At 34.0% G+C, this 14,005-nt stretch overlaps 1 protein-coding gene across 3 annotated transcripts in view; it reads right to left on the bottom strand.

Moving 5' to 3' along the window:
- Nucleotides 1-14,005, bottom strand: part of Scm (Polycomb protein Scm) — a 557,832-nt gene that overhangs the window by 535,180 nt on the left and 8,647 nt on the right. For 2 of the 3 annotated variants that reach the window (XM_090396960.1, XM_090396958.1), the window contains exon 3: nt 5,192-5,238. The exons of the other annotated variant lie outside the window; for it this stretch is intronic. The gene's annotated coding sequence lies outside the window, so the exon portion shown is untranslated. The remainder of the gene's footprint in view (nt 1-5,191; nt 5,239-14,005) is intronic. 3 annotated transcript variants of the gene reach the window in all.

A 14,005-nucleotide genomic window follows, 5' to 3' on the forward strand; every position in this document is an offset into this window, starting at 1 on the left:
TATTTGCTTATCAGCTGAAATTTCTGATTTATATATCCTTCAGCTTAATTGGATAACTTAAAAGTGAAATGTCATTTGGAATTAGAGTTTTAATTTTATTAAACAATGTAACTTTAGCATATCATGTAGACTGTAGTGCAGCTTGTTTCTTTGCATATATGTGTATACTCCACATGATGACCTTAATATGAAGGTCGAACCTCGAGTGATTATTTTGGTTTATATTAAACTGAAATTTTTCTCTAACATGGTAGTTGTTTCCACAATTTTTACAATAAATTCTGACCATCGTATAACCATGAAGGAAAGTACATATAGAAATGTTCTCGGAAAATTTGAAGGAAGAGCACTTAACCTTAAGCCTCAACACACGGAAGGAAAGAGCAAAGTTAATAATAATGGTGAGCACCTGTTCAAGATATGCACTAGTTATTACTAAGACCACAATCCAACATAAAAATGTTCACAAATTCACATGGAGAGGAGATGCAAGGAATAAAAAAAGTCTCATTCACAACGTTATTGTTGACAGTGATGTTTTCCCACTGGTTCATAACACAAGAATATACAGCGAATTTGATAGGAAGTGATCACCATTTGGTGTTAAGCAGGATAAAATTGAAATTCATATTGAAAAGAAGGGTGTGTAAGAAAGTTTTGAAATGAATCAAAGGTGAACAGCTATCAGATGTGAACTATAAGCTCAAATACACAAACATATTCAACAAAAATTGAGAGTTTGAAAACAAGAACCAAACCTTGGAGATTCAGTGGCAAAGTCTAAAAAAAAAAAAAGGCTTTAAATGATTCAACCAGAGAGGCATGTGGTGAGATAATATGCAAGATTAGAAAAATGAGAACTCCATGGTGGACTCAGGAAGTTAAAGAAGCAGTCAAGGAAAAGAAGAAAGCTTATCGAAAGTTCCAGGCAAATAAGTCACCTTGTGTTCTTGAGGAATACCGAGAAAAATGTAAGAAAGAAAAGCATTGTGTCAAATTGGCTATACAAAAATCATGGGAAGACTTTGGTAAGAACATAGAAAATAAATATCGAAAAGGTGGTAAAATATTCTGGAGGCTTTTGAAAAAGCTAGGAAAAAAAAATGGAAGAAAGAGTACTGTAAAAGGAATTAGAGAAAATAAAGTGGACATGAAAACTGAAGACAAAGATATTCTTGATGTATGAATGCCATCTGGAATATATATCTGTACTTGAAGTTGAAAAAGCAATCACAAACTGAAATATAGAAAGGCAGCAGGAGTAGATAATATTATTACATGAATATTAGATAATATTATTACTGTCTCCACCACTGATTCGACCAGAAATGCTAAAATATGGAGATATAAAAGTTTTACAGTGGCTACACTGAATAATTCAGGACTAGTCAGAAGGTTAAATTCCAGATAATTGGAGTAGAGTGCTCAAAGTATCCATCTATAAAAAAAAGGGAATAAAGCTAAATATGAGAATTACAGAGGAATTTCTCTACTGACCGTTCCTGGTAAGATTTATGCAGGTATTCTTGAAAAACGACAAAGAAAAATTGTAGAGGAGAATTTTGGATAAGAACAAGGTGGGTTCACGCCAAACAGAGGTTGTCAGGATCAGATTTTCACTTTAAGAAAAATAGTTGAGAAATCATGGGAATATACCAAGGTGCCAAGAGGAAAGCTGTTCAAAACACTCCAATTATATGGTATAAATGGGACATATATATCAAGCAATGCATGCATAGTCTGTATTTCAGTTGGAAATCAGTAATTAGAACTGAAGGAGGTACAGGAAGATGGTTTGATGTTGAGTCAGGCATGCAAAAAGGGTGTACATTATCTCCACTGTTATTCATCATCTATATGGATCAGATTATAAAAGAAAGCAGTATTAAACCTGATATCAAAATTGGAGATGTTAATCTCAGCTCTTTACTTATGCAGATGATGTTTACTCCTAAATAAATCCAGGACAAGTCTGCAGGATTCCCTGACCAAACTGAATAACTGCTGTAATAAATTTGGTATGAAAATCAGCATTAAAAAGACAAAGACAATGAAAATATGCAGAAAACTGAAAACATCAACTGCATCCTAAATGGAGAACCTATAGAACAAATAAAACATCTCAACTATTTAGGCACAATTTTTAGTGAAGATGGAAAATTAAATTTGGAAATAGGCAGCAAAATTAGCAGAGCTGGTATTGTAAGAAGTCAACAGAATAAATTTATATGAAATAAGAGTGAGATTAATCAAAAATACTAAACTAGCTGTATACAAGACAGTGTTCAAATAACTTATGGATCTGAGAGCTGAATTAGAAATAAAACTATTAATCAAAGACTGGAATCATGCCCCTAATCTTTCTCAGAGTCCTGAGAAAGATTAGGGGCATGAACAGATGGTATCAATGGAAGTATCATTTTAAAAATGAGGATATTAAGAAAGAACTTGAAATTGTTAGCATCCAGGAATGTGTTAGCAGAACTAATATCAGGTGGAATGATATTAGCTCTGCTATAATTTGATGATGAAATGCAGTCATTGGTAAATTTCATTTATGGCAAAGGGATGTAAAGGCTATCAGAAATATGAAATGTAGAAAGGAAACTGGAGGCATGAAATTCACAGTGGCTACACTGTGTAAATCAGATACCTAGTTGGAAAGTCGAATTCCAAATGATTAGTCTCCATAACATTCAACTCCAGAAAAAGGATAATAAAACTGAATATAAGAATTCCAAAAGAATTTTCCTCTTGAGTTTTGAATAAGATTTACACAAGCAAACTTAGGAGGCTAAGAAAAACTGAAGAGAAACTTGGGGATGAACAAAATGGACTCAAGTTGTTAAAATCAGTTTAACAGAACTGGAAAATTAGATATATTAAACTCAGTTCTTTACTTTATGTAATGTTACATTATTAAATGAGAAAACAGAGGAAAACCATTGAAACTATAAATAACAAACTGATGAAAGCATTAAAACTAGAGAGAGAGGGAAAAGAAAAACAATAGAGGAAAAATGGATTCACTTGAAGGATACAATCATCAAGGCTGCCAATGACTGCATAGGATTAAGGAACAAGCAAATAAAAAAAGCTATGGATTACCGGACATTCTAGACCTAATAGATGAAAGAAGAAAATACAAAACTAAAAGAAGAAAGCAAAGACAAATATAAACATATAAAAAATATGATAAATAGAAAGTGTAAGGAAGCAAAAGAACAATGGTATATAGAGAAATGTAAAGAAATAGAAGATCAAACAAAGACTGGGAGAATCGATAAAGCTTATAACATTATAAAAGGAATAAGCCAGCAAAACAAGACTAGAAGTACAATTATCAAAAATATAGATCTTCTTAGAAGATCTAGATGAATATATATATATATAGTGGAAAATATCTAGATGCCAAGACTATAGAAGATGAAACAAGACTTGATGTGGAAGAAATTGGTCCAGCTATATTAAAAAATGAATTTCAATGGGCACTAAATGAATTGTCAGTCAACAAGGCATCAGGCATGGATAACATCCCCTCAGAATTAATAAAATATTCAGGAAACAAAAGTCATACCTTTTCAAGATCATAAAAGATATATATGAATGGGGATCATTCCCAAAGATTTTACACAATGCTCTATCATACAAATCCCTAAAGTAAATAATATAAACAAGTGTGAAAATCATCGAACAATAAGTTTAATATCATGTCTTAAAAATACTACTAAAAATGTTTGAAAATACTACTAAAAATTATACAAAAAAGACTAACAAAGAAGGCTGAAGAGTAGATTGACAATGACCAGTTTGGATTCAGGAAACAGCAGGGGACAAGAGAAGCAATCCTAGCTCTAAGGATAGTTATCGAAAAAAGATACGAGAAGAATCAAAATACTCTGATAGTCTTTCTTGACTTGGAGAAATCCTTTGATAGTATTGATTGGAACCAAATGTTTCACCTCCTAAAAACAATAAAGGTAGATTGGAGAGATAGAAGGCTCATATTTAATCTTTACAAGCACCAAGAAGCTCTAGCTCTAGAAACAGCCAGCAATAAAACAAAAACTGCAATAGCAAGAATACGTAGAGGTGTAAGACAGGGTTGCTCTCTTTCACTCATACTGTTTAATCTCTATGCTGAAGATGCAATAAATAAATTGAAAGAACTAACAGAAACAGGAATTAAGATAAATGAAATTGATATTAACGGGCTACTACGGTTTGTGGATGATATAGCAGTTATAACTGATAATGAAAACAAACTGAAATCCACCCTAACAAATATGGAAGAAATTTTCACACAGTATAGCCTAAAAATTAATTATAAGAAAACAAAACCATTAATTACAAGTAAAACAAAACCAATGAAAGTAAACCTGAAAATAAATAATAACCTAATACAACAGGTATCCTCTTTTAAATATCTTGGAAGTCTTATCATGGAAGATGGAAAAAAACAATAAGATATTAAAGCACGAATAATCTTGGCCAAAAAGACATTCTAAACAGAAGAAAGGACTTAGCACCCAGTTCAAAAAAGACTAGTTAAAACATACATATAGAGTATTGTATTAAGAAGAGATAAGAGGTCACAAGACAGGATGTTATGATGTCCTGCTATAACTAACCAATCTTTGGATTGATGCACCACAGAAGAAGAAATTATTAAATTTACCTTTATATATGAACTAAAGTGAATAACTGTTGTGATAAATCTAGTATCAATGTCAACAATGAAAAGACAGAAACCAAGAAATAAACAAGGAAGATGGGAAAATATCAACTGCATTCTTAATGATGAACTGAAAGAATAAGTGAAGCATTTTCAGCTCTTCAGACCCAATTTCTTACTGACAATAGTAAATTAAATAAGAGAATACCTGATTTTCATGGGCAATGAGTGTGCATGTGGAATGGGCTACTGCCATATCTATTAAGTGTATTTTCAGTTAATATACCGCATTTACTCAAATATAACTCACTTTTTTCCTCAAAATTAAAGTTAAAAAATTGTGATGTGAGATATATGCAGGGATTCTTAGAAACTAAAGTTTTTCAGGAAAAAACTAAATTGAAGTTTATAATTAAATCCTCAGTATTCATTATAATTGTAATTGCTTACGTTATTTATAAAATGAATACATTTAAATTTTAATTATCAACATGATTTATGTGATCAGCCACTCACCTTCATCAGGAATTGAATTCATATTTGAATCTTTAGCAACAATGCTTCTGTAATTAAATTAAAACGAACAGTTTCATTATTGCTTGTCCTTTTATCATTATGGAATCATAAGATCACCATGATTTAAAAAAACTGAAAATGGGTATAATTTACCAAGAATCTCCTGTTTGCTATCACTATTTCCAGTCTTGAGCATGTTTCCTCGTGTGCATCGTCAAGGTCATCTACTCAAATAGCATAATCTTCATTCCCATCCAGGACGTTAGAGATGCCAGTTTTTAATAAACTCTTGGCAATTATTTCTGGTAAAATCATGTCCCAAGCTCTCAAAATCCCGTTGCACAACTGCTCTAATGGCAGTCTTTTAATCTTCCCTGCCGGAGTCAGGTCGTAGCTGTTGGCTGCCATTCACTCTGTGTAGATTTTTTGTATATAGTCCTTGAATGGCTTTTTGACCAATACATACAAGGGCTGTAGACAAGGTATAAAACCACCAGGAATAATGGCCACATCAGTCTTCACATTCAAAAGTTGTTTTACTATTTCAGGCTAAGTGTCTGCAGAAACTATTGCACACAAGGAGAGCCGAGTGTCGAAATAAGGCCCCTGGCCGTTTGTCCCAAATTGTTCTGATCTAATCTTGAACCACCGTAGTGACCATCCACCCTTTTTCTTGAACTCTTACCTGAATTTCAGAGAATAATTTTCCCTTTGGCATCATTTTCCTTTTGAATATGAAGTAAAGAAGCAACTTTCTGCCATCTGTAGTAATTGCGAGCATGAATGTGCATCGCTGTTTAAACTTTTTTCGTAAAGTAAAATTAGGGGTACGAGATATGTGAGGGCAAGTTATATTCACATAAATATGGTATTCAAAGAGATATGATGAGTGTTTTGGGAAAAGTGGCTAAAAATGCCCTTACCTTGATAATCCCCCATGGAGGTGCTATATAATATTAGAAACTGTTCAGAATACCTTTGGTAGTTAATGTTAACTACCAAATATTTAGTAACCATCAGGAGTAATCAAAAGTAAAAATATTAGTAACCACTCTTTTCTTCTATTTCTCTTGCTACACATGGCATTAGTGTGCTATAGGTCTTGTGGCCTTTCATGTTTGGACCAGATAAAAAATAAAAATAAAAAAAGAGAGAAAGAACATGTTTAAAACATGGTGTAAACAGGATTATATATCAAGGAATACATAGTTTATATTTAAGTTGTAAGTCAATAAGTAAGAATTGAAGAATGTACAGGAAGATAGCTTGATGTAAATTCAGGTGCGAGAGGCCCATTAACTCTACTATTATTATTCATCATCTACATTGATTAATTATGAAGAAAAGTGACATTAGGCCTGATATCAAAATTGGAGTTGTTCAGCTCTTTACTTCAAGAAGATGATGATGATGTTATACTCTTAACTATATCCAGTACACAAATACATGACTCCTTAACTAAATTGAATAACTGCTGTAATAAATTTGATATGAAAATCAAAAATGTAAAGACAAAGATTAAGAAAATAAACTACGAAAATTCTGCATTGTCTTTATATATATATATATATATATATATATATATATATATATGTTAAAGATACCAATACTAGGGGCTCTGCCCCCGCTGACACCTACGGCGCCCAACCTCCCATGTTCCGGACTGGTAGGCCGATTCTCCTTGAATTCCGATGACTCGAATTTTGAAGATTCGACACTCAGGGTAGCCCCTGAGTTTCAAAACGTTTAAAATAACTTGACAAAAATGTTTCAGCCTAGATCCGTTTCAAGCCGACGTCACATCCGTTTCCAATTTCAGCTTATCATTTTATAATATAGAGTATATATATATATATATAAGCATTTTCATGGGTGCTGCTGCAATGAACTCGTCACCACCATTCTTCTACTTTCTTTTAATCATATTAGAATGTAAGTAGATATTGGTCAATATCCATGCAGAGTAAGCTTCAAAATTACCACCATTTCTTCTCTGCCTCCTTTGTTTTGTCAGCACTTGTTCTTTGTAAGAGCCATTCTCCATGCTTTTTCCCAAAAGCTTTTTAATGGTTCAGTAGGCCATGGATGTGATGTGCCAAGAGTTGTAAGCTCAGTCCAAGAGAAAGAGATATGATCTTCACTGCAGATCCGACATCAGAATGAGTTCTAACAAATAGGAAGTAAGAAAATGTGTTTTGGCAGCAATATTGAAGCTCTTATTCTGCTATGCTTATTCTTGCTGCAGATAGCAAAGGTATTAAATGTTTAAGATCAAGTAATGCAAAATCTTGAAGACTGAATCATGAGTACCAAGTTTTGTCAAATGATAAACAGAAATGGACCATACAGTCACAGCGAAGCTATCAATAAAATTTCAGGTTAGTAAAATGTCAACGTATAGGAAAAAAAAACATTGACATTTTACTAACCTAAAGTTCTATCAGTCAAGTATATGGGGTTGGGGAAAAGTGGTATTGTTCGTGAAACAGGTTCCTTTTTTTTTTTCCCCCTTAACCATACACATAGATACACATACGTGGGCTATTCAATAAGTAATAAGACTAATTTTACTGTGGCGACACCACTCATCACAATATTAATTTCTGTGGAATAAAGAAATGTTGCTGTCTGTATTAACAAAAGAGGTTGATAGATGGCATATATGGGCTGATGTGCCAGAGTGTCACGTGACTAAACACAAGTGCTCATCGGTATGCCTACGAGGCGCGACCAGTCTTCGAAATGGAAGCGTCCTTGGAACAGCGCTATGCGATTCAATTTTGTGTGCGTTTGCAAAAATCGGCATCGGACACTTTTAACATGATACGCGAAGCTTTCCACAATGAAGCAATGTTGAGGGCAAGTGTTTTTCACTGGCATAAAACTTTTAAGGAAGGAAGGCAAAATGTGGAAGATCTTGGACGTGAGGGAAGACCTTCAACGTCCATCACAGAGACAATGATCAACACAGCAGCGATTATCATCAAGCACGTCAAAAGGAAGCGTCCATTGCTGAAGAATGGCTTCTTATTGCACCATGATAATGCAAGGCCACATATTGCTGGTTGTGTAGTGGACGTTTTGCAGAAGAACAACAGATATCCTACCACGCTCTCCATGCAGTCCTGATCTCACATCGTGCGATTTCTGGCTGTTTCCTCAGCTCAGGAAACCACTAAGAAGCCACCATTTCGAAAGCAACAAAGAATGTGTAAAAGCTGCAGAGGCAGTTTTGAAAGAACTCTCAAAAAATGGACTGTCACATGTGTTTAAGAAGTGGATGCAACGTTATGACAAATGCATCGAGTCTCACAGTAGTTACTTCAAAAAAGACCATATAAATGATGACGATTAAAGGTAATCTGTTTTCTGTATAAAAATAAGTAATAAGACTATATTTAAAGATTATATTAAAGATAGAAATGGCTGGAAAATTCTGAAAACAGGAAACCATACCATGACATAGTGAACAACCAAAGATGGTAGCCAGATAAGTCAGCCTCGATGGCTGATCTAATCAAATACAATAAGCAAAAAGAGCATATCATTTCATTTATTGGATCAAAGAGCAATTCTTTCCACAGTTTATGTTAAAATGCAATAACGTTGCTTAAGAGATCTGCTATGGAATGAGAGTGGCAGAATCCTTACATGTACAATTATACTGTGATAGTATATAATTAGGTTCACATCTTTACTAACTTCCTCTCTCTCTCTTTCAAAACTTGTCTTTGGTCTCCTGTTCAAAACTTGCAATTCTGTTTAAAGCACAACTAACTGCATCAATTGACCTAGATCTTCCTCTGGGTCTTTTTTTTTTTTAAATACCATCAAACACCAGTTTTGTTAACCTTCCCTCTCATTTTGTTTAAATGACCATACTACCTTAGATAGTACTGACCATACATTCTTGAATATCATTAACTTCATTTTTTTCTGATATCTTCATTTTTAATGATTCTGCATTGATATTATCTGTTCATTCAACTATTTATAACCTAACTTTCACATCTATAAGTTAAAGACTGTCTCGTAAATTGCTAGTTTGGTGTCAGGCACATTTCTTTTGTGTTCTACATAAACTTATTCAACTTGCTCTTGAATATATTGACTGAAATTTGTCAACAGGTTTGAAGAAAATATACTATAAGAAAATATAGATTGGAAAACATCAGTATTCATCCCAATCCCAAAAAAATCAAATGTCAGAGATATTAGAATTATAGAACCATCGCTTGAATTTCGCATGCAAGTAAAGTTATGCTGAAAGTGATCCAACAAAGGTTGGAGCCATATGTGAACAGAGAAATGCCACAAGAAAGGGCAGGCTTTAGGAGAGATAGAGGAACTAGAGACCAAATAGCTAACATGAAATGGCTTATAGAAAGAACAAGAGAATTTCAGAGGGAAGTATTCATCTGTTTTATTGATCATAAGATAGCTTTTGATTGTGTGGATCACAACTGACTGTGGATTGTAATGAGATCAATGGGAATACTTTGATAAGAGAGCTGTATGACAACCAAGAAGTTTCCCTAAAAACAGTCTTTAAAGAAACAGATAGTGCTCAAGTGGAAAAAGAGGTGTGGCAGGGTTGTATAATTTGTCCTACCTTTTTAATATTTATAGTGAATGTTATGAGAATGGCTGATTTAGACAAAGATCCAGCTGGAATTAAGATTGGTGACAGAAAAATAAATAATTCAAGATATGCAGATGACACAATCCTCATAGCAGAAACTAAGTAAGATCGATCTGGAGCGGTTGATTCTATTGGTTAAGATGAAAAGTAACAAAGACGGGCTTAATTTAAACATCAGCAAAACAAAAGTGATGCTTCTGGCAATTTAAATGAATTTATAATAGAGGGAGATAAAATAGAAATTGTTGAAAGTTATGATTTACTGGGGTCCAGAATCAGAAATTATGATAAATGTGAAGATGAAATTAAAAGAAGGTTAGTCATGGGGATAAAAAGAGATGTTAAACCTAACAAAAATTATGAAAGATAGAGGTCTGAGTAAGGCCACGAAAGTCAGAATTGTCAAAGCAATGGTATTTCCAGTAGTGGTGTATGGATATGAAAGTTGGATTATTAAGAAGAAAGATAGAAAGCGAATTGATTCATTTGAATTATGGGTGTGGAGGAGACTATTAAGAATCTCATGGACTGCAAGAATGATCAATAAGGTTTCAGGGAATATAAAGACAGAATGCTTCTTGGAGGCGAATCACTAAACAGAAATTGATGTACTTTGGACATATTATGTGAGCTGATGAATCATTGGAAAAGACAGTTATGTTGGGGAAGAGGAAGACCACAAAAGAGTTGGATGAACAACATAAAAGAATTCACCAACTTGAACTTGCAAGTATTGAAAGAAAGGACAAGAGGGCAAGTGGGATGGAGAGCCTTTGTTCACACGGTCACCAATAATCAGAAATGACTGGATGGCACATAACAACAACTTGCTCCCCACCATATCATTTTTGCTTATTTTGCTGTCTATTTCTAAGTTTAATTTGCCATTTCACTAAAAATTGTCCCTAAAATAACTAAATAATTTTATTTCTTTTATAGGTTCTCCGAGCCTCCGTAACTCAATCAGTATAGACAAAGCCCTTTGGTCGGAAAGACCTGGGTTGAATTCCCATCAGCGACGTGAGGAACTTTATCTGGTCTCTTTTGACTAAAGGTGAGTTAACCAGTCTCATACGGGGGATAGGGGTTTTTTTTACCCAGAAACTCGGGTTTTTTGTCCCCCAAAAAAGCAAACTGGCCCCATGAACACATACTTCTACAGACATAGGACACCTCCAGGAATAAGGAGTAACCAACCTATTCCGTAGGATTTCGGTTCCGAATACCTACACGGTAAAATGTGTAGGTCTACATGTGAGCATAAATTAGGATAGGATAGGTTTTCCACTGAAAATGCAGCCCATATTTTCCATGTTTCTGAACTATTTTCGATTTTTGTCTTTTTGATGACAATTTTCATACCAAATTTGTAGCAGAACTTATTCTATTGTGTTGAGCAGTCGTGAAAACTTGTACAAGATTTATCTAGGAGTATAACAATGTATAAAGTAATGAACCGAGTTTAATATTAGATTCCATGCAACTTTCCTTCATAATGCAAGCCATGCAAAATGATAATAGTGGTGATAGTGCCCACCATTAACTTACTAATTTTACAAACCTGGGGGAGACCTGACTCCTACCAGGTGCGTCCCTCAGGTCGTGGACCAAAGGATGCAGCAGAGGAGTGGCAAGCCGGCTGCATTATTCAACCCTATGAATCAGGAGTCTCCACTGTGCCAAGAGAATGTTACTGCGCCCGAGGAAACTGACGCAACTGATCCTAGATCACAGGGAGCAGTCGAGAAGTTTAGTATGTAGACCAAGAAGTACTTGGATAAAGTTGCTGAAAGAACATTCCCATCTACCCAGCTATAGTCATGATTGAGATGGCTAAAGATCGTGATAAGTGGAGAACCTTTCTTCTTAGTGGACTCAACCCGTTACCAATCGGATGAGATGAGATGATGAATTTTACAACAAACCTTCTTATACATCCTTCAATTCTGAATGCTGCCTTACTCTGTTCTGCATAATGTTCCATTACACGAACTATAGAATTTTGAAGAGCTCTCTCTCAGCATCTTATTATTTACCTTATTCCAATGTGCAAAACTTAAATAGAGATAATTGTGATATTCTTCTAGTTTCTGAAATATTTATCTTAAGTAAAAATCTATAGGAAATCTGATAGGTAAAAAAATCTTTTTCAATCCCTATTCAGCCTGACTTTTTATCCCTCTAAAATTTCTCTTCTACTATTTTTCCTATCCTCTTCTCAAATGTGTATGCATAAATTCATGTAGAATATCTAGTAAAGAAATTCTTCTATAATTCTCATATGCAATGTTATTATTATTATTATTATTTTATTTATTTTTACTTGTGACATAAAGACTGAATAATATATGCATGTAAACACAAGAAAGATATTTAATTAACCAAATATTTCGGTCTGGAAATAGCAGACCATCTTCAGTGGCACTACAAGAACAGTTTTAAAAAAAATACAAGGTGGAATACTAACAATAGATCATTTAAAAATAGAACAAGCTGCATGATGTTATATCACTAAGTATTAAAGGGAATATTTTTAAGCAGAGACATGATTGAAATAAAGTTATTAATTAATAATATTAAATAACATAAAATTAATATGAATTAATGATTAGACTTTCCCAGATTTTTGATATAGATATACAGTCATTCTGATTCAGGTTAGGACGATGGAATAAGGCCTCTACACTTTCTTTGAATAAAAAAACAATCACCTCATTATCACCAAAGCCGACAAGGGGAAAGCAACAGTAGTTATTGACTCAGCAAATTACAGAAGAAAACTTTCTCTTTTACTTCAAGATCGCTCCACATATCAAGAACTTGATTATGATCCAACCAACAGACAACTAAAGAAATTAAATTCTCTCCTAGATGAGGTCATCAGTTTAGATAGAGACACAACTGAAAGACTTAAAACTCATTTTGCAAGACCTCCTAGATTTTATGGTCTTCCTAAAATACATAAGATTGACTTTCCTCTTCGTCCAATAGTAGATTGTATTGATTCTCCTACTTACCGTATAGCCAAATATCTAGCTAAATTATTGAAATCTCACATAGGCAACTCTAGTCGCTTTCTAAAAAACTCCTCAGATTTCTTAGAAAAATTAAAAAATGTCTCATTGCAACCTACAGATCTTATGGTGAGCTTTGATATAGAATCTTTATATACAAATGTACCTCTCAAGGAGACTTTAAAATTACTTGCTGACATCTTTCCAGAACACATTATAAAACTATTCGATTTCATAATACACTCTGGATTTTCTAATGTCAAAACAAATTTTACAGCCAAGTAGAAGGAATGGCCATGGGAAGTCCTCTCTCTCTCTCTCTCTCTCTCCTGCTTTAGCCAACTTTTATTTAGAACATCTAGAAAAAGTCCTCTTCTCATCTATTTTCCCTCAACCATCCTTTTGGGTAAGATATATAGATGACATCTTTACTGTATGGCTGCACAACAAAGACTCCTTATCTTCTTTTTTAAACAGTATCAATTCCTTACATCATCGTATAGTTTACTATGGAAATGGAAGAAAACAACCAGTTATCTTTTTTAGAAGTTCTCCTCATCCGGTCACCTTCAAACACTCTAACAACTACAGTTTACAGGAAACCAACATTCACAGGTCGTTATATTCTTAAAGAATCAGCCCGTCATCCTTGTCAAAAAACAGGAATCATAAAATGTCTTATCAGAAGAGCCAAAACTAATTGTTCTACTTCTAATTTTCTACAGAAAGAACTTTCTACTATCCAACAACACATGAAACTCGATGGCTTTTCCGAAAAGAGTACTCAACATCTTCTCGATTCTTATAATCCACTACAAAACAATGAAGATTCAATACGTCGAGTTCCAATTCCTTACATCTCTGGGATTTCAGAACCTATCACAAGAATTCTGAATAAATATGAGTTAACAGCTACGTATTCACTTATTAACAAATTATCTTCCCATTTTCTTTCTCCTAAAGACAAACGCTCAACTATATCTCTTCCTGGAGTTTATCAAATTCCTGCAACTGTGATCTCTCCTATTTTGGACAAACTGGACGTTCTCTTGAAAAAAGAATCCAAGAACATCAATCCTCCATTCATTACAACAAACCTGAAAAATCTGGATTGGCTCAGCACGGGATTGAAACCAACCACAACATCCTTTGGTCAAA

This window comes from Typopeltis vanoorti, chromosome 8, assembly GCF_054136105.1.
Source record: "Typopeltis vanoorti isolate ZY-2024b chromosome 8, IOZ_Tvanoo_1.0, whole genome shotgun sequence".
NCBI classification, from domain to species: Eukaryota; Metazoa; Arthropoda; class Arachnida; order Uropygi; family Thelyphonidae; genus Typopeltis; species Typopeltis vanoorti.